This window comes from Panthera leo, chromosome F3 (assembly GCF_018350215.1).
Source record: "Panthera leo isolate Ple1 chromosome F3, P.leo_Ple1_pat1.1, whole genome shotgun sequence".
NCBI lineage: Eukaryota > Metazoa > Chordata > Mammalia > Carnivora > Felidae > Panthera > Panthera leo.
In genome coordinates this window covers 6709019-6735055 of record NC_056696.1, presented here as the reverse complement: position 1 = coordinate 6735055, position 26037 = coordinate 6709019, and the positions used below count along the sequence as shown (strand labels likewise).

At 40.8% G+C, this 26037-nt stretch overlaps 1 protein-coding gene and 1 long non-coding RNA gene across 4 annotated transcripts in view; one reads left to right on the top strand and one right to left on the bottom strand.

Moving 5' to 3' along the window:
• Positions 1-26037, bottom strand: part of AKT3 (AKT serine/threonine kinase 3) — a 304707-nt gene that overhangs the window by 257807 nt on the left and 20863 nt on the right. The gene's annotated exons all lie outside the window — the stretch shown is intronic.
• LOC122212482 lies at positions 1136-2845 on the top strand. Its single transcript, XR_006199166.1, has 2 exons — positions 1136-1191; positions 2647-2845. It is a non-coding gene; the product is annotated as an uncharacterized LOC122212482 (long non-coding RNA).

The following is a 26037-nucleotide window of genomic DNA, read 5'->3' as shown; positions in this document are numbered from 1 at the left end:
CAGTATTTAGTTACAGGCACTGGGGCTATGGTTGAGTAAGACAAAGAGAAGAGTCAATAATGACTGTGGTCTCGTGTCTGACTGCCTAGAAAAGGGGTAAAACGGTATAATCAAATAGAAAAGCTGGGAGGTGTAACTGTTTGGGAAGAAATGGTCAGTCTGCTTCAATAGAGACTGAATTTGCAATAAACAGGCACCATTTTTCATATGAATTACTAATCCCCACGTCCAGCTTACTCATTCAGTCGGAAGACCCAAGCCCCATATCTGACCTCAAAGGGGATTAAGAAGCATAAACAAACCCTGCAGCAAATGCTAGACACTTAAAGCATCATTCCGAGGCGGGGGCTACATGAGAAAACTACACCAGTCCACCGCGTCCCAAAGAGTGTTCCAGGACTCATTAATCATCATCTTCCTGCAAATCACTGCCACTATCTCTCCCGCTGCCCCACCCCTCAGATCCCACTGCAGCAGTTTCGTGAGAAAAAGAAACTGTGCCAAGGAATTCTGGACAATCTTACAAAGCATAAGTAGTTTTTGAAATTCCACAATGGACACTTACCCTATACTAAAGAAGCCTTTAATTTTGTTTAGTCCAAGTCCCAAAACTTACTCAGTGACAGAAATCTGTTTTTGAGGAACACCTATGTACTAAGGATGTACACTTCGGGAAATGGTTTACAGATGGTACACAGAGAACCTATTAATCTTTGCACACTGAAGGCACCTAACATGGGCCGAAACACACAGGACACGATGTATGGTGAAACAAACAATTACTCAGAGGGTTTCTAAAACAGTAAAAGCCACATATTTTGGTCATTTCCTAAGTATTATTCCAAAATGCCAAGGCTCACCACCCTAGGTTTCTTATAAAAGTTCTCTATATACCTGATAAAATCTCTACATCAATTCACCACATGTGAGTTTATTATCCCAACACCACTGGACGTGGCGTACTTCTCTTTGTTTTCAAAATGAAGTCCATCCTCAAAATGAATCACAATTAACTCACAATAGAGGAGTTACTCAAAACGGAGCATTCTACACCGGCTTTGTAGAAACTGTGAAGTCACAAGTGATGGTAAGTCACTACACAACACAGCCAGTACAGCGGGAGCACTGGACCAGGAGCATATGCTGTATGTTAATGGTAAGAACGAAAGCAAGGGAAAGGAGAAGGAAATGGTGAGCCAACCTTTCTCCCTGCCCCCCCTGCCCCCAAGCAATTCAGGTAAGCTTAAATAAGGGGGGGGGGGGGGTCACTGATTCCAGTCCCGTGCCCAGTTGAGGGCGGAGAGGAAGAAAAATATTCTCCCGCTGGGTGGGGGAAAGAACAGACTGTGCCCCTCCAGGCTTCATTCAATAGCTCTGGGCCAAATGAATCAACATGTTTATCTGCTAATACAGCTGAGCTCATTTTAACGTGTTATGCACTTGAAAGGAAACAAACTTTTTTAAAATGGAACCAGTAAAATTCAGAAAGTTTCTGTTTTCCGTTTTAGCAAACTTAGTTAAGCTCTTTGTTTATGAAGACCAAAAATTACAGAATAAATCTTTCATTGTGTCAAAATGTTTATTCCAAACTGAAGAAGAGTTAAGGAAACTTGGGCTCTAAGACATTTGATCTAAGGGTCAAGGACAGTCTGACTTCTTAGCTCTGCCAGCAGTTTTTAAAAGTTGCTTCCTGTACTAGGGAATGTTCACTGTTCTTGCACAAACAATAATAAACGTCATTTATGCAACCACCTTGATTATTCTTTCCTCTCCTTTTAAATTCACTGCTTGGTAATAGCAAAGGCTACGGTCATTAATTCTAGTAAGTATTTTGAGCTTTTAATTTCCATTATATTTCTGCTCACTTACTATGTGCAGGGAAACAATTTTACTTTATTTGTGTATTCAAAAAATACGTCCTGAATGTCAATTATGTGCCAGAACATTACAGATGAAAGTCAGCAGAAGAGATGGGGTCGCTGCCCTCCAAGAGCTTTCAATCCAGCTGGGAAGAAAGCTTATGAAATCAGACACGTATATAATCCAAACAATGGAAAGGGGGAAATAAAATACAAAACAAACATGTAAACATACAACATGATCTAGCCCAGGGATCAGAGACGGATTCCTTTGGTAATGACAACTGAGCAGAGTTCAGCACAACAAACATTAAAGGTAATTTAAAACTTACACACACACACACCCCAAATCACCCTAGGAATAAGAATGTCCATACTGTTGACAGGAAAGGGGTCTGTAAGAGCAAAGGTAAAATCCATGGGACTCTGAAAATAATGGCGACAGCCTCATGTAAACAGTACCAAAGAGTGTTTATATCTCTGTAGGAAGGAAAGCGGTGCCCACTTCTGGTATATTTCCATTCAAAAACAGGTTTCACAGCTAGAACTATTTTCCAAGGGAAAAGCCAAACACCAGCGATTAGTCTAGTAATGTCCAATCACCTCAAGTCCTCCGCACACATAAACCAAGTTTGTAACAATCAATGTATCCCAAGCCTCAACACTCCATAAAACCCAGGTCACACAAAGACACCTACAGCTTTACAGGTCTCAGGATCACATCTTGGCGCAGAAACAAACATTTCAGAAATCATCTTGTAACCCATAAAACACTTCCATTTTGCAGATCAGGAACGGGACCCAAAGTTGGGAAGTGACACACACCACCACATCATTCATCCAGTTAGCAAGATAAAAGGAGGTGAACCAGACCCCGGACCTCCCAAGGCCCGTTCCCAAGCTCTTTCTACAGCATCACCAGAGCAAATCTATCAAACGACAAGGAACACATGTTGCAAATAAATGAGGCAAAACGTTAAAACACAGGAATTGCATTCTGAAAATGTTGCACACCTTCAATTGATCTGCACTTCCCTGAAGTCCTAGAAAAATCATGGTCCCTCTTAACTCATTCCACAGAAAAGGTGTAAGTGAAGGAAACGAACACGTACTGACCTTACAGGGTCCAAGAGCGAGGCTGAGTGCTTGATCTACTTGAATTTCACCTGATCATCACAACTACCCTCGGAGTTACACAGAGTCTCAGGCTACTGGGACTCGGAAACATTAAATAATTCACCCAACATTACGCAGCAGAAAAATGACAGAGGCAGGCTTTGAATTCAAGTCTGCCCGACTCTAAGCCCATAGTCACTTGACCACACAAAAAAAGGATTTTTTCATAGGAAAATGTTACACAACACTGGGAGCTCTCCGAGAGAACCCACCAAGGCCCATCTACTTGCTGATGAAAAGTCTTCTAAAGTCTGGGAATTCAACAATTATGTTTTAATTATTCCTAGAGGAAGTACCAAGTTTTAAACAACTACTTTACAAACAAAATGCAGAGCACACTCTTAGGTTAAATATTGCTTCTATTCTCTTTTCTGCATCCTTTTTAACCCCGCTGGCACTGGCACCCAGAAAAGCATCAGCTGTCCACTTCTACGAGATGTCGGCTCACGAGCAGTAAGGACAAGAATGCAAGAGTGCACTTGGGAGAACCACACGCAAACAGGCACTGCATTTTAGTAATTCTGATGTCTCTACTGGTGGACAGCTCATTCACAGCTCCAACTGGGAAAGGGCACAGTACTCAAAAAGTAAGAACTAGTAAGTAGTCCAAACAGGGCAAAGCACATCAGAATTAAAGGGAAGACCAATTTTTGGTTTCACAACAACTACCCATTTTCTAGGACTCCGTTTCCACTTTCTCGGCCCTGCTACTAAGTCGGTTACCGCTCATGCATCAGGTTGTCCGCTTCCAGCCTTTAGTTGGCATCTTCGGTTTGCTGTCCTCCCTCATTTAGTTCTCTTTACCCTGATGGATATACGCTTTGGCTTTCTCCATCATTTTAGTGGGAAGAGAAGAATCTATTTTCTCTCATACGACTACTAGAGGGGTGGATGTTTTTTAGGTTTTCTCTTGATCCCTGTCTTTTCCCCAATACCCCAAGTACCATTCCATCCTCCACTTCTTTATTTCTGTTGCTTATTTTGACCTCTCTTTCCTTATGGGGGCTTTCCCCAAAGGTCCCGTGGTCTTGGAATGTTAATTTATATTTAAGAATGAGGTTCTGACAAACAAATTGACTGAAAGATCTGTGTGAGGAAATGGGGCTTGTCAACTGGTAGCACTCATTTAAGGGGGCTCTGGTAGTGAGCTTATCAGTATCTGAAGATACGTCAGTTTTCTGCAGGAGATGAGCAGGACAGTCTTGACTGTGGAGTTCTGCAGGGAGAGCAGAGAAAACAGGCTCAGAGTTCCACAATTCAGATACAGATTTCCCTGAATCTTCCTGTTTTTAAGTCATTCGGCCACCCCCTGCCCCTGGTTTCAGAATGCAGGCACTTCTTCAGTTTTATATTTTATCATGTTAATTTTATAAAGAATAAATCTTGGCCTCCCGAGGCCACAAGCTGGTGGTGGACAGTCACCTATCTACATAGTGTCCTCAAGGAGAGAACCTAAGGACCCCACCTGTAGCATACAGATTTTCTGACCAATCCCTGTTCTCAGCTCCACTTCGGACCCTGCCTCCCTTAGGGTCTGCAGGCTCCCAACGCCGAGCCTCTGGGAAGCTTCAGGACACAGTATTACTTACACTTCTTGCAAGTACTGTGCACTTACAGACCGTTCTGCTCTGCTAATTCTGCTGTTGCCCATCCGTCTGCTTCCTCATTTCAAAACAAAATACAGCAATTTCTATCTCCTGCTGTCATCTCATTCGGAGGGGAACAGAGTTACTTTCTAAAGGGTTACCGATTTTCAGTTGTACAAGAGGAAAAAAGTTGTGGAGATGGGTGGTGGTGATGGCTGCATAACATACTGTGACTGGACCGATTACCACCAAACTGGACGCCTAAAAAATGGTTAGAATGGTAAATTTCCTGATGTATATTTTACCACAATTTAAAAAAAATTTTTTTTAAGCAATATTCAGAAAAAGCTACCTCTTCAAAAGCCCCTTCCAAGATCACCCTATGCAAAGTTCTCTTTCTCCCCGGCCAGGATAACTCTCTAGTACATCCTATGATTTACCCTCTTGGCAGCACATATAGCTATCTGAAATTATCTTCTTTATTTCAGTAATTGTTTATTACCTCTGCCCTCCAATAAGACAGTGGACACTGGGGCCGCCTTCTAACATCACCTGTGTGTCACAATGATAAGAATAGCAGGAAAGCACTCAGTAAACATCTGGTAGATAAATGAAGTAACTGGTTTCTGGGCCCCACTAGACCGACTGAATGAGATCGTTGAATTCTCAAACACTGATTTATAAAAACAGAAAATCTGCTATTTATGACCCAAATAGGACCCCTCTCCCTAGCTAGTCTAAACAGTTGGACACATCCGACCCTTAAAACAGATATTCTGTTCTAAGCGGAGACTCATGTGCTTTTGACTAGGGATTGACCAATGGGAAAGGTGTGGCTAAAAGAGGAGTTTCTAGTTCTTTCCCAACAGGAATTCCTGATAACATGGCAATATTTTTCCTTTAACATAACTCTTTTCAAATGTAACCATGTAGGCCTTACTAGAAGAGCTTTCACATCATAAAGATGTTTAACAATCTATTTTATCATGTAATTCAAATGTTGAGTTAGGAAAAAAAACAACCAACCCCTTTTCCACTTATGTTCTTGAAAGTATCTAAATTCCCACAGGAATCTGTTCTATTATCTTCCCTCTCCTGTCTTTAAATCTCACCTTGCCATTTCTGTAGCTCCCTCCTAGACGGCAAATGTATGTGCCTCTCGTTATAAAAAATATTCACTTCATCGTACTGCACACTCAACCTACAATCTTATCTATCCCCCCACTTCACCGCATCAAGCTTCCTGGAAGAATGCTTTCTCACTTCCCGTTGATTCCTTAACCCTCCACTCAGGGTACCTAACATGGCTGTCAATCCCTTCACTGTTGAGTGGCCCACTCAACAGCCATTGTGAGCTCCCCGGATACTCACCATGGATTTCCTGTCTGTTCCAGTTCCCTGCTCCTTCCATGTGACTTAGATTCTGCTCGTCCTTAAAGGACAGCGGACAGGTCTAGGTGTGAACCTGGCTCCAACACTGACGATACTTGTCTGAGCTGACTCAAGGGTCAGTCTGTGTCCCTAAGGCACAAGTTACTTGAAGGCACACACTACGTATTCATCTTGATCTGCCCAAGTCCACAGGCTCCAGCACATAGCAGACACTCAGGGAAGCTTTGTGGGAGGGTGAGAAGAAATGACACAGGGGAGGGGTGGAGAGGGAAGAAAGGACGGGAGAAGAACACACAGGACACGGGTTTCCTCAATCTTTTTAATCCCTAAGTACAAAGCAGGAAAGTTAACCATAAAAGTACCTCAATCAGTGATTGCGGAATCTAACTGAATGCCTATATATATATGTATGTATACATACATACACGTATATACTACCTATGTAATGGTTTGGTTTGGTTCAATTTCACTGGACATTCACAGCTAAAATTCTGAGAATTACACATTTATCTTAAAGGTTTGGTTATAAAAATCACACTGTTACCTACAGTTGTAGACTTATTAATAAGCAAATTCAGTTTTAGAAATCACTAGTCAATGAAGGAATAATATAATTTAGCATGCTTTGACTTCCAGAGGGCATCGGGGAGGGGCATACTGAAGTTGGAGTCCACGTGAAATGAGGAAGAAATACAAGGTCAACACTGAAGTCTGGAGATAGGGTAGTAAAAAAAATTCCATACATGTCCTAAAATTAACTTCTTGGTCTCTGAAGAAAATGTCATAAATAAGTTGGGATAGGTTTTACAGGGCTTCTTTTAGGGGCACCTGGGTGGCTAAGTCGGCTGGGCGCCCGACTTTGGCTCAGGTCATGATCTCGAGGTTCATGGGTTGGAGCCCCACATCAGGCTCTGTGCTGACAGCTCAGAGCCTGGAGCCTGCTTCAGATTCTGTGTCTCCCTCTCTCTCTGCCCCTCACCCACTTGGGTGTGCTCTCTCAAAAATAAACAAACATTTACAAAAAATAAAGGGCTTTTTCAAAAGTCTGATTTCTGCTACTAAAGGAAAAAGAAGATATCCCCAAATTTAAAACAAAATACACATAAACAAATTGCTTTAAATAAATGCTCTTTTATTATATTTCAAGGGAAAACTGGTACTTCTGGACACTAATTAAAAGTGAAAAGGAGGGGCACCTGGGTGGCTCAGTTGGTTAAGTGTCCAACTTTAGCTCACGTCACGATCTCATGGTTCGTGCGTTTGAGCCCTGCATGGGGATCTGTGCTGACAGCTCGGAGCCTGGAGTCTGCTTTGGATTCTGTGTCTCCCTCTCTCTCTCTCTCTCTCTCTCTCTCTCTGCCCCAACCCCACTCACACTCTGTCTCTCTCTCAAAAATAAGTAAATGTTAAAAAAAAAATTTTTTTTTTAAGTGAAAAGGAAACCATCCCTTTGCAGTTAAAAGAAGATGAGGACAATTCCCAGAGGAAAAAAGAAAACAACTTCACCAAATTCTACCTCATGTAGCTTACAGTTCATTCCTCTCAGCTCCGACTTTGTGCCTTATTTCCAAGTCTCCATGCCCTTCACTGACTCTCCAATGTCCGCATTCCCCAAGGTGCTACCCTTGCACTTCCCATAGGTGTGCTCACTGAGCATGCATGTCTACGCCGGCCCAGCATGGCAGTTAGAAGCATACTCTTCAGGACCAGATGCTCCTGCCTGTGTTTGAATCCTGGCCACTACTAATTAGGTGTGTAATGTGAAGACTTAACTTCTCTGTGCCTCAGTTTACTCACATGCTAAAAAAAAAAAAGGACAAAACACTCTCAGGATGTCGTGAGAACTGAATTAGTATACACCAAACGCTCAGAATGCTGCCTGGCACATACGTGATCCAAAAGTGTTAGCGATGGGAGGGACCGCATCATTTATCATCCAAACCAGGGCACTCTGAGATACAAAGAGACTATTAATAACCACACTGGAGCAACAGGCATAAACCAGAACTGTCCTTGGCAAACCAGGACAGAGTCACCCAATCAGCCTAAGATGCACCACAAAATACTGATGACAGGCAACAGTTTCTGTCCTACAATTATACAGCTAACCTAATATTGTTCACTTCCCATTAAACAAACCTACTTATAGGCTATTATTTCTGAAAGTGGGTTCAATGGGGGGAAAGGGTAGAGCAGGTCAAAAAAAGTTTCAGAAGCACCAAATTAAAGGTAAACAAGGTACTACCATCTAGTTTCTACCCAAAAGTCACTGGTATACTAATGTGCCTTATTTGACTTTATAGCTTCAATTAATTTTATTTTGCAACTACAAAGTTTTTATGAAATAAAATTTAAATGAGCAACTGGCTTTTTTTTTTTTTAATATAAAATATGTACCTACCTATAAGCAGTGCTCTTTTCCTCAGGACCTAGCCCTTAATGAGTACTACGTATCTGCTGAATGAATGAATACCAGAAACACTTCTCGTAAAAAATGATTTCAGAAACTAAAGCTATATCAGAAAGAAAGTAAAAGTCTAGTTTGGGGTTTTAGGTGAGCTTCCTCAGCTTTTTCTGATAGAAGGTTCCGTTAGAACCCTTGGATAAGAATTGCATTGGTTGTTCCACTGGGTCTACTCTGGACTAAACGTGGCTTGGTAATCCAAGAGGAAAAATCTTCCTAGAAGATAAAAATAACAACAGTCGTAGCCAATGCAGAAGGAAAATACTACGCTCCAGAGCCAACCACACATCATTGCCTTTGATCTTCACAATAACCTTTACGTTAATTAGGTGTCACCTTTAAGTGACATCCGTCTTGGTCGTGGGAATTTTAGTAGATCTCATGTCCACAACTTATTTCCAACTGCCTGACCAAGACTTTATTTTCTGTAAGTTTGCACACCTCTTTTTTGCTGGCACAATTTTATGAGGCAAATTCCAACACAATCCACCACCAAGCCCAACTACTGGTAAGGCAATGAACCAACCATTAAGTGCTCAAATCCTGTTACGAAACCGCCCACATGAACTCTACACCATGTGGTCTCGAAGGGCAGCACATCGAAAGGCATAACGCAGCTGTGAGAAAGGTCGCATTTATAACCATACATTTATAACTACACGCTTGTGACTTAAAATAATCTTCCTCGCTGGAATCTCTCAGAGAAGATGGAATAAATAAATATTCAAGCACAAATAATTCCACATATCAAATTTTGGAGCTGGAAGGAAATTTACGGATTCTAATCAAAGTAAAATGTTACTGAAGATAAATGCTTTTCTATCCGTGAACTACATAGCTGTATTATTGCTGTTGCCATTCTTTACATGAGGGCACAGGTTTAGCAATTTGTCCAAGTTTACACAGCTGGTGAGCAGAGGACTTGAAATTCAGACCCAAATCTGTCTAACACCAAAACTAGGATCATTAATTTTCTTTACGGTATACCAAGATTCCTCCTACTTAACATTTTTCTGTAACCCAAATTACTCCATCAAAAATAGGACTTCAGGGCTAGACGAGATCTCTAACAACCTCTCCGTCTTACAGCCTCAGTGACACCAAGTACTTTTATATGTTGGTTGCACAGAGCTGGTCACTGAAAGAGCGAACACGGAAACCCGGGACTTCTGTCAGATTCACACCCAATGCTTTTCGGCGTCACAAAAGATCAATGCTTACCAATAAGAATGATAATGACAGCTTTCACTTATCAAGCACCTACGAGCAGCCTAGCACTACATATGGCGTCCTGCAGAAGTATCTTGAATCCTCCCAATGATCTCTAAAAGCCCACAACTGCAGACTCCAAAGCCAGCTACACTTTTGTGTCCATCATGACACTTTCAATAATCCCAACTAGAAACCCAGGGTGTGTGTGCGTGTGTGTGTGTTGGGACGGTTGTTTTGTTTTTTTGTGTTTGTGTTTGTTGCTACTAAAACTGACCCATGTACACCTGCTGCATTTTTGTGGAGACATAAAAATATTGTGATACGTGGCGTGGAAAACACTTTTCCTTCTAAAAAAGAAAAAGCTTCTAGAGTATCTTTTTATGAAACCATAAACTAAAAAAGCTGGTAAGCCTCATTTATATAAGCAATCAAAGGCTGAATCTTCCCTAAGGAATCTGATTTCAACATCAGGCTTTCATTAGACAACTTGGTTTGTTATAGCACAAATATATACACGCACATACATACATATGTGTATGTAAGACTGGAAGGAAACGTGCCAAAATTTTAGAGCCACCATCCCTCCCACAATCATAGAGGTGACTTTCTTCAAGAAATGATCCTACAACCCAGGCTCTCCACTAGCAGCGGCTGCTATCCTCCTGGCTACACTGATAACTGGGGATGGAAAAACGACACCAACAGAATCCAGTCTTGGTTTTATCACATGGCTCCTGGGAGAAGCCTACCTTCCTTTTGGATGGTGAGCCCCTACACTGCCACCCTGGAGCCACCAGGAACCACAGACCTGCTACCAAGCAGAAACCTCCTTGAAAATGAGACCATCCCAGCTGGAAACAGAGCAGAATGAAGCCCGAGAGAGGATGCCTGACGTCATCACCAGGTTCCCTGGATTCAGGCACACCTGAAATCAGTCCAGCCTGGATTCACCATTTACATGATCTTATTAATTTCACCCTGTCTTTTAATGTTCCCTTCATTGTGTAAACTTGTGTGGGATTCTTTTTGCTTAAACTTCTTAAAGTCTTGACGAATTATCCTCCTAGAGAAAAGTCCTCAGGTAAAAAAATAATAACATGCTGCAAAATTTTAAACATTTGAAAATTTGATCAATAATTTTTTCTACTTAAGACATGCTTTTAAGTGTATATGCTAACAAAACTTCTAAACACAGTGAATACATTTTCTTCCTAAATAAGGTGATTTTAAATCCTTATAGAATAACAGTAATTGCATTTTAGGATAATATTAGAGTAGCTGGTGTTCAATTTTTTTTTCATTAACATTATTCTAAGGGTAGGAAATACTACATGTCTACTCTCTTGCCCGTTAGCTGCCTGGCTACTCGCCAACTTCAGAATACGCTGGGTGGGTAGGGGCTTTGTCCGTGCAGGCTCCTGGGGTACGTGAACAGAGAAGGAAGGTCTAAAACCAAGACGATTCTGCACTCTCCAAATCCAGAGAACATTCTAGCCACCACACACAAGTTCCTTCTTCCATAATTATCCTTCCTTCTCTCTGCTCTCCCCTCACACTCACTTCTTCCCTCTAGACTGATGATCGCCCCTCCTCCTTTCCAAGAGTAACCCTTCCTCCCAAGTTCTCACCCCCTCCCACCCTCTGCTCCTGTTCAGCAACAACTGTCTCGGTCAACTGCAGGATCTCCCGCCCCACTACCAAGTTCCCCTCTGCCATCATACACATACAACACTGCCCCTGACCAAGCTGTCCTCATCTTATTTATTCCTCCTCTACTTTCACTGACAAATTTTTCAAGCAAATGGCTTCAATCTGATATCTGAGCATCAATCACTCTCTCTTTACTCCCCAGAAATCTGGCTTCCATACTGCACCTCGCCCCCCTTAATCACTGAAACTGTATTAAGAACATTCTTGGACTACCCAATCCAATGGCCTTTTTCTGTTTCATTCCCTCTGCAGACTCCACTGCTCATGACATCAATGATCCTCTCGTAAAATGTCTTGTGTATTGGCTGTGACCTTCCTATTTTAGCTCTCTTCCTAATAAATCACTCCTTTGGTAAGTGCCTGAAGAGTCTCTTTCCCCTCCCACTCCCCACTTGTTATGAGAGGAAGTGTTTCCTGAGCTGCTTCTTCGGTCCACTGCTCATCTTCCCATATACTCTTTCTGCAAAATTGCACCTACCATTAAAATCTAACTGTGTTGTTCTCCTATATGAGAAAAACTATTTACAGATACACACACACGCACACACAAAAGGCTGAATAACCACGTCTGTCCCACCTTCTCACATCAGGACCCCTCCTGACCTGGCTGAGAATGGCATCACTAGTCTCTCTAAAACCATGGCGCACACAGTCACCTCTGGGCTGGTGGGCCCAATATTCTTCCATTCTCCCAAAACATCCTATCAGAGTCAAATGCCACTTCCCCCATGAAGCCTTCCCGGTCACACACCCACACCCATCTCCAAAGCAACACGAAGTCTCAGGTCTCACCTCTACACAGCCACAACGCTGAAGAGATAGTTTGATTAGAGCGCTTTTATGATCAGAGACAGTATACATTCCTGTGATTTCATCTCACTCAATAATCATTTCAGGGGCAAGGGACATGCTTTATCCTTTTTCTGGTTGCTAGAACACAGCAGGCACGTGATATTGACTGCAAAACATGCTTGAAAGGCCCAGGTTCAGAATGTCAGTAACATCTTAAAACACTTCATATACCTACACTGCTTTGCACTCGTCAAAGTTCAAAGTGATCGCCCTCTGAACACTGAAAGCATTTACTGACTACACCAGTAATTTGGCATTTATGATTTTCTGCTGTGAACATTATCCCATTTTTACATGCATATTGTCTTATCTTCTCAACTGGATAAGTACTTGAGAGCTATAATTTTTAATGTTAAGCACATTATACTATATGGTGTGATTCCTCGCACCCTACCAGGCATTCAGTAAATATTGCACGACTGTTTGATGAGCCTCACTGTTAGCAATTCTAAGAACTATCTGATCTGTTATCAACTTATTGTTTTAAACTAAGTCCTCTCAAAATCAGTCATTAAGAAAAAAAAATACACGGAATTAAGACAATAAATATATTTAAATTCTACCCCAAATAATATATTTATTTTTAAAAGAAAAAGCAACAGTGTGTTCTTTCCTTGCAAATACAAATGGACATTAAAAAGCAATTTCTCGGGGTGCCTGGATAGCTCAGTCAGTTAAGCATCCAGCTTCGGCTCAGGTCATGATCTCCCAATCCATGAGTTCAAAACCCATGTTGGACTCCATGCCTGCAGCCTGCTTTGGAATCTGTATCTCCCTCTCTCCCTGCCCTTCCCCAGCTGGTTCTCTTTCTCTCTCTCTCTCTCCCTCTCTCTCCCTCTCTCTCTCTCTGTATCCCTCTCTCCCCCTCAAAAATAAATAAACATTTAAAAATTTTAATAAAATAAGCAATTTCTCTACAATTCATAATGTAAAAATTGATTCAGGCAAGTATCATCAATGGAAGCTTAAACAAGTGAAGGGCTGTTGGGAACTATGACCCACAGATTTACAAATGGGAAAAATACATCTTTATAGTGAAGAGATCCAGAAGTCACCTTCTTGATCAAGTATACATCACCTATGTGGTATTCTCACCCAAAAAAGTTCAACGTGAATCTAATAGTGAGGAAAATTAGACAAATCCAGAACGGGGGACGTTCTATAAGGCAACCTGAGGCATAAAACCCTCAAAAAACTTAGAATCAATTTGATAGAAATATAAATGTCGTATTTTTATTATTCCAGAATGAAATGGGCCAGAGATACAACTAAATAAATAGTATGCACCGTAGATTTAAAAAAAAAATTTAAGTTTATTTTTGAGAGAGAGCGAGACAGAGCACGAATCGGAGAGGGGCAGAGAGAAAGGGCGACACAGAATCCGAAGCAGGCTCCAGGCTCCGAGCTGTCAGCACAGAGCCCAACACGGGGCTCAAACCCATGAACCAGAAGATCATGACCTGAGCCAAAGTCAAATGCTTAACTGACTGAGTCACCCAGGGGCCCCTGCACCGCAGATTTTTAAAAATGTTTAAGTTTTTTTGGGACTATGGTACTAGATGGGATTACTGAAAGCATTAATTTCTTAGCTGTGTTAATGGTATTGTAGTTGCGAACACCTCATTCTTGGGGATCAGGGCTAAAAGGACTCACAGACAGAATAATAATACCTGCAACTCCCTTTCGAGTGGTTCAACCAAAAATAAAGAAAAAGAAAAAAAAAGCAGGAGGAAAAGTGTTAACTATGTGAGGTGTTAGATGCGTTAACTAGCATGGTTCACTAACGGTCTCACAATGGATAAGCGCATCAAAACGTCGCACTGCACAGCTTAAATACATAGTTTTGTCAAGTGTACCTCAATAAAGCTGGGAAGAAATAAATGTGGCAAAACATTAAGGCTGCTAACATGCTTGTGAACACTATACTTTCAGCTCTTCGGTATACTTGAAGTTTCCAAGATAAGAAGTTGGGAGTGAATGTGCCCTCCTTTTCTTTCCAGTCACTGTAAAGGTAAGAAGAGGTCAGAGCTAAGGTTAGAGCCCTACTGTATCTAACATTTATTCCTTTTAAATACGTTTCAAAATACGTGAAGTGACCTCTGAGAAGACAGGCTATGTAGATGTAACTTTGGTGACAAAGAAACAACAGTAAATGATTACATGTAAAATAAGCAGAGAAATGTTTTCCTCATTTCACAAGTAACCCTCTGTAGTTCTTGGTAATAATTATTGGTCAGATAACTCCTTTCTCCAATATTTAAGAAAACACACATTTGTGGGGCGTCTGGGTGGCTCAGTCGGTTGAGCGTCTGACTTCGGCTCAGGTCGTGACCTCGCGGTCTGTGAGTTCAAGCCCCGCGTCAGGCTCTGTGCTGACAGCTCAGAGCCTGGAGCCTGCTTCAGATTCTGTGTCTCCCTCTCTCTCTGCCCCTCCCCCATTCACGCTCTCTCTCTGTCAAAAATAAACATTAAATTTTTTTTTTTTAAAGAAAACACGCATTTGTGAACGTTCCTGAGTCTGCACGTTCGTCCAGTGCCAGCCTGCCGCCCTGTGAGTCGACCAGCCCCTTCCCCTGCGTGAAGGACCGGACCCTCCTTCCCTTGCGCTGGTGCCCAACCCCCGCCCCACCGCCTGCCATCTCTGGGCAGCTGCCTTCTCAGCCTTGCGACTTCAACCTGTCACCACATTCGCCTTGTACCACTGAATGGCAGGATGCCACAAGACTTAGGACTTTCACAATCAGTCTTTATTATCCACGGTTCCTGTGAGTCAGGAACTCAGGACCAATGGGGCAAGAGGCAAAGAGAAACTACCACAGCAGCGCTGCTCAGAAAGGGGTAAGGAAGGGGGTGGCTGGCTGGTACTGGCTCATAGCAATTCTGAAATCGAGCGGGGCCCAGGCAGCTCCTGAGGAGGGTCTGCCCTCCACGGTCTTGGCTCTGCTTTCTGAGTCACCCTTTCCTTCGCAGAGAGGAGGGCCCACGTGTGACACGATGTTGTGTTCTCAGTGCACTTCCTGTCTGCAGAGGTTCAGCAATCAAAAGGCTGCCCTTCATCCGTACTGTCTGTGGCCCCTTCAGGCCGAATCAACAGTGGTTCTGCCAATTCGATGGTCGTTAGAAAAAAGAGAGAGGGAGAGGGAGACAGGAGAAGAGAAAAAAGTCTGTGGGTCTCCCATGCATCTTTGGACAGTTCACTCCATTCTGAGACAAAGGCCACAGCCACAAATCTCTTCAAGCCCCTCTGCGGGGACAGCTGAGGGCCAGCTCTCCAAATGTGCTCAGAACCCCTACTGTTGGACTAGAATTCTCTGAGGGAACACCTTGGATCTTGCTGAGGTCCCAAAGGATTTTAAAGTCACACCTTCAGCTTCACTTGTGGATCATGTTCTCCTGCAAATGTCCCATATTTGATCTTCCCCAGAATCTATTTCTTCATTTTAGTGGTCCTGGTCATGGAAAAGAGGCCAGGTATTTCCAAGCTCAACAGTTCCTTGCTCCTTTTTGTTTAATAGTACTTCCTTTAGTTTTTGTCTCTCCTTTTACATGTTAGCAACTGGACTGCTAAACTCTCTGCCACTACAGAACAAGGATTTCCTTCCTCACATTTCCACTAACATTTTTTCCACTGTTCCTTGCACTCTCAACCCACGGCCCACCCAAAGCCCCTCAAGCTTCACTGACAGTCTATTCTAAGGCTCTTCAGGCTTTCACTAGTTGCCTCCAAATCTTTGGCAAAACAAAACCATCCCTTACAAAATCTGTATTATCAACTGCTACGCAACGAACTACCCCCAAATCAGCACTTTACTGCACAATTTCAACAGAGCAAGAGTGGCTTAGCCTGGTGGTTCTGAAATAGGACCTCTCATGAGGCTACAGGCAATATAGTTAGCATGGAGAGGGCATCAAAAGGCTCTAGTTGAACTGGGTTTTATTCCAAGACAGTTTACTCACATGGTTGACAACTTCATAATATACTTTAGACTATAATTCTATATTCTTGGTGTGAAAAGGAGCTCAGTGGCCACTCCACCCTTACATGGCTCTGGATAATGCTTTTCCAAGTTAAGCACCAGGTTGAAGAACTGCTTTCTAAAGTGGCCTATCAACAGCTTATCTTTCATGTTTTAAATTACAGAACTTGAGCAATTCATAATTTCACTACAGTTTTACGGGTAACCTGCTGAAACCATTTTTATAACCCACTTATGTAAAAACTCAGTGGTGATTTAGCAAAAGCTGAAGACCGTCTGGATGCAAAGGGGCTATCTGGTCATCTTCCACCGGACCACTAAACCAAAGACTCAGGCTCCTAATGTCAGTGACACAGCACAGAAGACACTACCCCACTGCTTCTGACACTACCTCTGGTCCTACCACCATACCTATGACTTATGTTATGACCAAAAAATTGTAATAGACTGCATAAAATTAAAGTTCAAAGATACAAAGAAAAGGGAGATAACTAAAATACAGGAAAATACAAGGGCAGAACTAACATCCACACTGGGTGGAAAAGTAATTTTGTGTTAATGAATGGAAACTTGAATCAAACAGTTTGAAGACAAACTATAAAAATTCACTGGAGGGAGGGGGTGCGCTTGGCTGGCTCAGTTGGCAGAGTGTGTGGATCCTAATCTCAGGGTTGTGGGTTCGAGCCCCACTTTGGGTGTGGAGAGTGCTTAAAAATAAAATATTTAGGGGAAAAAAACCCACTGGGAACGAAAGAAGAAAATAGATAAAACAGAATGGAAGAAATGATAAATACAGAGGATAAATATCCAATCATAGTTAGTAAGGCACTATGTTTCTACTGCAGATTACAGAGGACCACAAATTCTTTGTCATTCTTTCCATTAAGAAAAGGACTCTATTTCTCCCCTTGATTCTAAGCTGATCTTGTAACTTGTTTGAGACCAATAAAATGTGAATAAAGCAAATGCTGTGCCAGCTCTGGAATTAGCCTTTGGGAGGCCGGTGTCTCCCACCCTCAGAAGGCAGCCACACACTCTCAAGAGTGCAGGGCACTCTGTGGGAAAAGGGTGATGTGGGGGAGAACTAAGGCACCCCCAGCCAACACTGAGCCAAGGACCCAAATTTGGGGGAAAGGCTTTCTTGGATCTCCCAGTTTAGCCTTCAAATGCAGCCACAGGAGTGAGTCTGAGTGAGATCACCAGAAGAACTTCCAAATCAAACCATAAAATCATGAAAAATAATAAACCATTGTTGGTTTAAGCCACTAAGTGCTGGGTGGTCTGTTCCACAACAGCAGATAACTGATGTCACAAAACAGATCGAAAACAACACGATACTGCCAAAATATATGGACAAAGCTGGACCCCGCAGCAAAAGACACCTGTATCCTAAGTCCTTGCTAGAAAATATTCTATCTTAGACTGTCTGAAAACCCAGCTTGTTTCAAAAGCCTGGTTGAAAGTAATAGCTTTTCTATGTCTGAAATTACTTTCTATTATTTACTTACTTGAAAAAATATTCTAAATTCTATCCCACGATTAAGTCAGGCATGGAAATTTTAGTATCACATTTTCGTATTTTACAATTTTGTATCTACTTTAAGATGCTTTAAGAAAATTCCACCCATGTAAGTGTATTCTAATTCTTTGATCAATTCATTCATCAGCAGTTTTTGAGGGCTTACCAGGCAGTAGGCATTAGAGTGGCAAAGATGAACAAGGCATTGAGGGCAGGTAAAAATCTGACACTTCCCCAACCTCTCCAGAAACTCAATCCCTACCTAGTCTGCGCTCCCAAAGCACTCTGTGCAAATCTCTGTTTTGTGATAACAGTAAGAGCAGCTAACACTTCTGGAGCACTTACCAGTGTAATTCTATACCTTTCACATGATATCCCTCACTCAAGCCTCACAACGACCATCAAGAGGTAGGTAAGAACTGGCATTATCCCCACTTCACAGATGAGGAAATTCACCTTTTACCCCCACTGACACTCTGGGCTCCATGAGGACAGGCGACCTGTTTCTTCATCTTTATATCCTCTCCCCAGTCTCCAGCACACATGTCTCTCTAATCAAATAAAGACATCAGTTTATCCAAGTACTAGAAATGAGTACGATCATTTCCATTTCAAGGACAATTTTTCACTCCGCAAGAGCAAAAGTGAGTAACATCTTTTTGGACTAAGAAAAAAATGGGTTAGGACTAAATAAATATCCCTGGTTTACTGGTAAGACAAACCTAAGATTAAAGTTTACCAATTCATTGATAAACACTGCTATTAAATCCTAAACTTTTATAAATAAGTCTAATTTGATAGTAACACATTTTACTCAGCACCATTTTTTATTTTTTTATTTCATTTTTTTTCATTTACATCCAAGTTAGTTAGCATATAGTACAATTATAGTAGATTCCTGAAGTCATTATACCCCTACATATAACACCCAGTGCTCATCCCAACAAGTGTCCTCCTTAATGCCCCTTGCCCTAATTTAGCCCATCCCCTACCCACAATCCCTCCAGCAACCTTCAGTTTGTTCTCTACATTTAAGAGTACTCAGCACCATTTTAATGCTGAAACCCATAAACATCACAATGGCAACTGTACACATCTGTATTTTGAAAAAATTTTTTAATAAGTCCATGATAAAGGAATAAGAAAATAAGGGGTAATACCCATTACAATACATGCCATGGGAAAAACCCAAGTAAATGTAAGACCTAATATCTTGACCAGTGTAATCTGGGTATTTGGGGCTGACCCAGTACTATTTGGGTTGGTAGAGCTGAAATCATCAGCTATAAAACCTGTGACTACCAGTTTCATTGCATACTCAAAGACTTAAAAACAAAAATGAAAATCTTACATAATGTACCTGATACACTAAAAACTCACAATCCTTAGAATCCTGGATAGAAACTGAAATTTGGAATTTATAAGAAAAATAAAGTCAAACTGGGGAGCATTTTACCGACCTACTCCCTAACTCACAATCATCTCAAAAGACGAAAAGGAGCACAAGACTAGTACTCCCAAAATCAGACAAAATGGCCCCATTTTAGAATAACCTCCACAGGGGTGCATTTTAGAGAATGCTCATACGCCAAATCCTCAGTCTAACCTCTAGGAAGGCTGCTGTCTCTCCTAGAAATCTGTCTGGGAACTCAAGTACACGCACTGTAACTGTATAATCACAACTCGTGGTGGAAGACACTGTTGGCTAACACAGAGTCAACTCCCAGTCCCCCCACCCTTGTCACCTCCCCCTACACAGACTGAAAGACAGATACTAGCTTTCTCGCAGCTATGGGGACACATAACCCAGTTCTGGGCACCACAACATAAAAGGAAGTCTGATAGTGAGCTCTGAGAAAGCTGCTAGTTTCCTAATAAAAGGGACAGTGTGGCCGACACTCGCATCCGTCTTCCCTGAACAGAAATGTAATGCTTGTTAGCACAGCCATCTTGAAACCTTACAGCAACAACTGTAGCACGAAAAGCCAACAAGCCAAAGGTGAAGCAGCAGAGAGAGCTTGAATCTCTGATGATTTCATCTTTATTTGCTAAACAACTAGGAACTGCTCACCTTTACCCTTCTTAAGTGAAAAAAATAAACCAGTCTTTGTTTTGTTACTGTTGGCTGGGTTTTCTGTTATTTTTAGCAGAATGCCTGCCTTACTAATACATTTACAAACATTTAGAGAATATGGTGTACAATTCCTTTAATTAAAAAAAAAAGTTATGGTACTTGTCTAAATAAAAAACAGCATACTGATGCCAAGTGACAAATTAAATCCAGGAGGTCCTAGATAGTTTTCCTTCAATAATTTTCTTCTAAACTATGAAAGTAAGATATTCACTTTAGAAATCTCACAGAATACAGAAAAATATAATGAAGGAAAAAAAAACTCACTACCAAGAGATAATATTTGGTATAGTTCCTTCCAATCAATTTTTTAAACATACATTGATATACAAAACTGTATTTTATTTTCATCAATTGGGATCATGCAAGGTATAATTTATTACCGTTGACGGACACATACACCAAGCAACAATAGTTCAATAGCATAAGAAAGAATCCCTTCCACCATTCCCCCGCACAGGCACACACATGCACACACGTGCGTGCACACACAGCCTCACTCTCTATTCCACTTCACAACAATAGCCACTTTTAATATTTTCGGTATTATGCTTCTGTCTCTTGATTTATCACCTGTAACCACATCAACTGACTTCCCACTATGAAGGTGAAAAACTGAGTTCCCCTTCAACCTTCTTCCCAATTCTTATTACTGGTATTTTCATTTTCAGTTTTTGTATTGCTTGATATTATAAAGCTAAAAAATACACTTAAGTTCTATTTCTTGACCGATGAATTTTGGACAGAAACGTCTTTGCGTCCAACCGTTAAGATAACAAAGTTAGTGTTCTTATATGGCAAGCAGTTTTAGTCATAAAATTCAAGCACAAGATTAAAATATCATTATCATTTGACCTTACCCAACCCTGAGTGAGGAAGAAAAAAATGTATGTACTTGTTGCTTTAAGCCCTACTTCACTCAACATCAGAAAAAGTGTTGGGAAAGACAAGCATAACGAAGAACAAATACAGAAAACAGAACTCGTAATCCTCAATGAATTGGAAAACATAGTTACAGGCCAACACGAATTTCAAAATTACAAAAGATGAAGCCAGAGGAAGAGAGTATAGCACTCAGGCCAGGCAACAGGAAAGGAATACTGATTAACTCCTCTTTTACACTTGTCTTCTCAAAAGAGAACCATCATAATGCAAACATTGATGCCCAGAGGTGCTGAGAAGACACTAAGTGACTTATCACTCTGAGTTCCAGTTAGCATCAATTATCTCTAAGAAATGCAGAGCACCAGAAGGGATTAAAAAAAAAAAAAAAAAACACACACAACCCTGAAAAGGGCAAGTATCTTTATTGTTTTTACAGAGGAAAACAATAGATGAGCCTAAACACTAACGATTACTAAATGTGATGTGAAATTCAGCATTCGGACCTATAACAGATTATTAAATAACCGCTACTGTCTATTAATTATTTAGTATGTCCCATGCACTGGGATAAGAGCTAATCAAACATCATGATCTCGGAGTCTTAAACCACTTATTATCAGCACCATTTTACACATGAGAAATTTAAGGCATATTAAGATTTCTGCCCATAGTCACTAGTAAATGGCAAAGCCGAGATCTGAAGTTAAATTCCATCCTCTTGACCACTGGGCTAAACTCACAGTACCTGCGTACTTAAAAATGAGAAAAGTAGATGGATGAGAAGAACAGATTCACTAAAAGCAAGTTACATCAAATTGGTCATTTTTTCAAATTTTCTGAGTGACCATGTCGCAAGGGTGTAGACAAATCTCTAAGACATACTGTTAAGTGATTATGATGTCATTTACGCAAAGTGAGATAAAAGATCCAAATGTTTATACAGAATAAAGTGTAAAAGTCTCATTTCTTTAATTATCCCTCTTCCTGTCCCCCATCTAATCTCTTGAATTCCAACCTCCTGACAAGAGACAAATACTACCTATAGTTTGACATGTATCTTTCTCATTCTTGCCTGTTTTCAGAAAAATGCTGGCTTTATAGCAGGGCATCACACTTGACGGCGGTTATTTCTAACAAGGAAATTGGGAGTGGAGGAACCATATCATACTCTATTACATACTGCTTGGACCTTTTACAAGAGGAACTAATGTATTATGTAGATAATACAAATTGTTTTAATCATAACGATGCTCGAAGAAAACAGGGCAAGAGTATCTAAGTGTGACCTCAATGGACTCCTCAGAAGGGAAAAGTCTGATATACTAAACTATATAACAATTAAAAACTTATACGTGACAAAACCATAGAGTTACAAGATATACTCAAACCAGGAAAATATTTGTAACAACAAATTGATAAATAAAATAATGGTATTCTGAATACATAAAAAGCTCTTACAAATAATAAGAACATATCAAATTTATAAAATTGACTAAAGACATAAGCCTCATAGGGGCACCTGGGTGGCTCAGTCAGTTGGGCGTCCGACTTTGGTTCAGGTCATATTCTCACAGTCCGTGGTTTGAGCCCCACGTCAGGCTCTGTGCTGACAGTTCAGAGCCTGGAGCCTGCTTTGGATTCTGTGTCTCCCTCTCTCTGGCCCTCCCCCTCTCATGCTCTGTCTCACTCTCTCTCTCTCAAAAATAAATAAACGTTAAAAAAAAAAATTTTAATAAAGAAGACATAAGCCTCCTACCATAAAATTGATTAAGGATAAGAAACAAGTAATTCATTTGAAGAAAAAATGGCTAAAAGCATTAACAACAAAGTTAAGCTTCAGCGTAACAAATAAATGCAAAATAAAACAGCAATATGATGGCTAAAATTAAAAAGATAATACAAGTGATAATTATGGCAAGAGAAAGCAGAAACTTTTACATACTAGCAATAGGAATGAAAATTGGTAACATGTGGACAACAAATTGGCATATGTACATGGTCTGCATAAACAAAACATAATAAAAGTTCCTTTAAAAGTTAAAACTAAAGAGGTGCCTGGGTGGCTCAGTCCATTAAGTGTCCGACTCTTGGTTTCAGCTGAGGTCATGATCTCAGGGTTTGCTGAATTCAAGCCCAGAGTCGGGCTCTGCACTGACAGTGCAGAGCCTGCTTGAGATTCTCTTTCTCTCTCTTTCTCTTTCTCTTTCTCTCTCTCTCTCTCTCTCTCTCTCTCTCTCTCCCCCCCCCCCCCCGCTGATACACTTGCAAACTTTCTCTCTCTCTCTCTCTAGTAAGTAAATAAAAACTTTAAAAAAAATTAAAACTGAAAAAACCAGCTGTGGCCTTGGAGGGCAATCACGGCCCTCCCGTGCCGTGCTGTGGGGAACAGTCCTGCTGTGCTCTTCGCTGCACTGACCATACCTGCAGTATTAGGTTCACTCTGGCGACCACATTTTAAGAAAGACATTGACAAACTGAGATATTTCCACAGCAGGACACCAAAATTATGTGTGAGGGCTAGAAACATGTCATACAATGAACAAGTTAAAAGAAAAGAACAGTTTGCTTAAAACATTTTAGGAAAAGTGTCACAGCAATCCTGAAATATTGGAAGGCCTGTCTCACGGAAAACAGAACTTGTTCTAGATTGCTCAGGAGGGCAAAACAAAGACCCCTACTACTCACAGCTGTTAAATAATCAAACAGTTACGTCCTATACAGTGAGATTTTAGTTACCCACAATATCGGAGATCAATGATCCATCAGCAACGCAGTACCAAAGATTCTTCCAAGCCGGAAAAGTTACGTGTCATGAACTCAGAAGTACTTGGTGGTTCTAAGAGTAAAATATGGATAAGTGTTCCAGAACTATGACCACTACTCTGTTCTCACTTACCTGATTTAGGTGTCTTATATGCTAAACCATTCTGGGACTATCAGAGTCCTGTGCATAGAACATTCAGTCAGTTCTAGCAACTCCTACCCTATTAGCTCCATTTTCCTACAAACAACTTGACAGATATACAACCTGATCTAGAATGCCAGCCCCGCCCTTACCAAAACCCTATCCTAGATTATAGGCTGCTTTCATAATTGTGATCTATTTTGTGTTCCCTGACTTGCCCCAGCTGTCCCAATTCTAGTTCCTTGCCCTGCAATCTGTGACACACTGTTACTGGACCTTTTCTTATTTAAATGTATTTATTTATTTTAAGAGAGAGAGAGAGCACACAGGGGAGGAGCAGAGAGAGAGAGAGAGAGAGAGAGAGAGAGAGAGAGAGAATCCCAAGTGGGCTCCACACTGTCAGTGCAGAGTCCAACATGGGGCCCGAACTCATAAACCATGAGATCATGACCTGATCCAAAACCAAGAGTCAAACACTTAACCAACTGAGCCACCCAGGTGCCTCAGCTACTGGAACTTCTAAAAACTGTTTTCTTCCTCATTCACTCAAAGACTAAGAGCCTCCTACATTCAAAGTACTCGCAGAACCGACATGCAAAATGTAGTTGTATTAGACACAGTTCCTGCCCTCAGGGGAGTTGACAACAAAGAGAAATAAAGGGTCTATGTGATAACTAGTCAATATAAAGCCACAAGGGAGCAAAGTGATGTAATACGCAGACAAGAGAAATCATTCCAACTTTGTAAGACTGTGATCTGGGAAAAAACTGAGATTATATTAGAATTTATATTTGAAATACTTAGAACATTTTTATTGACAAGGATGCAGGGGAAAGAAAGTAGAAAAACTGGCGTTAAGCATCAACATACATAAAAGAAAGCACACTGGTATGTGCACGGTTAGTCATACCAGTAAGATAACGCAATTGATTACAGAATGTAAACAGATAATTAAAGAAAGTTTATCTATGTCAAAGAATATAAAAACAGTTTCTCCAAGGAGGTAACACAGTAAATTCTAGAGATACAGCTTCCCTGTAGTCCCCACTGGGACACAGAGAGGTAAGTGATACCACTCAAATGGCATAAGGATTCCACCAGATGTAAGATACTCCCCTTTTTCCATTCTCACAGGGTTTTAAACTCTCCTCCTGTGCAACAGTTCTGAGCCCCTCTCTCAGCACATACTAATAACAGACTTTTTAAAAAAGAACTCCAAAACACGTCTGAGTGTCAAAAGAAACAAAAGATGAAGCATCATAAAATTGGCAATAAAGAAATTTCAGCTACTGGTCCGGGCTAAGCCCCTAACTCAAAAAATGACTTGTTTTCTGTAAAGATAAATGGATATAAGACTAGGTGACTTCTAAAGTCTCTTCTATTTTAAAATTCTATAAATTCAGTTGGGAAAAAAAGGTTCAGCAATGTTTCCAGGTGTCTGGAACTCAGCTGGTTGAAACCATCAGTTTCTGAGGTGCCTAGGTGGCTCAGTCGGTTAAAGTCCAACTCTTGATTTCAGCTCAGATCATGATCTCACAGTACGTGAGTTCAAGTCCTATATCAGGCTCTGTGCTGACAGTGTGGAGCCTGCTTGAGATGCTCTCTCTCCCTCTCTCTCTGCCCCTCCCCTGCTCGTGCTCTCTCTCTCAAAATAAATAAAACTTAAAAAAAAATTTTTTTAATTCAAAAACAGAAATCATCAGTTTCCTCAAATATCAATGTAGATGAAATTTCTACTCCACATAATTTGTTATGAGCAGTAACAAAACTAAGTGAATGGTAAAACTTTAACAAATTTGTATATCCACACATTAAAGCACATATACCTATCAGAGTTCCACTTCCAGTAGTTATAGGGTGACTTAGACTAATTTTGCCATACATAAAATTATAAACTCTGTATAAAATATAGAAAACAACTATTCCAGAGAACAGCATAGAAAATATTCTTTAGAAATAATGGCCAATGCAACTTCCCAAGTTTGGTAAAAACATAAATTTATAGATGAAAAACAACAAAAATCCAGTAAATCCAAAATAGGATACATACAAAGAAAACACCTAGGCACATCATCAAAGTGCTGAAATCAAGGCTAGGAAAATCTCACAGGTAGTCACAGAAAATGATATGTTGTATACAGGTAACAACACAACGTAATAGCTGACTTATCAGAAACAAGGGAAAGTAGAAGAAAATGAAAGGACATCTTTAAAGTGAGGAAAGAAACAAACTCACAAATCATAATTCTATATACGATAAAAAAAATCCTTCAAAAATAAAACAAATGAAAATATTTAAAAAAAATTTTTTTTAATGTTTATTTATTTTTGAGACAGAGAGATACAGAGCATGAATGGGGGAGGGTCAG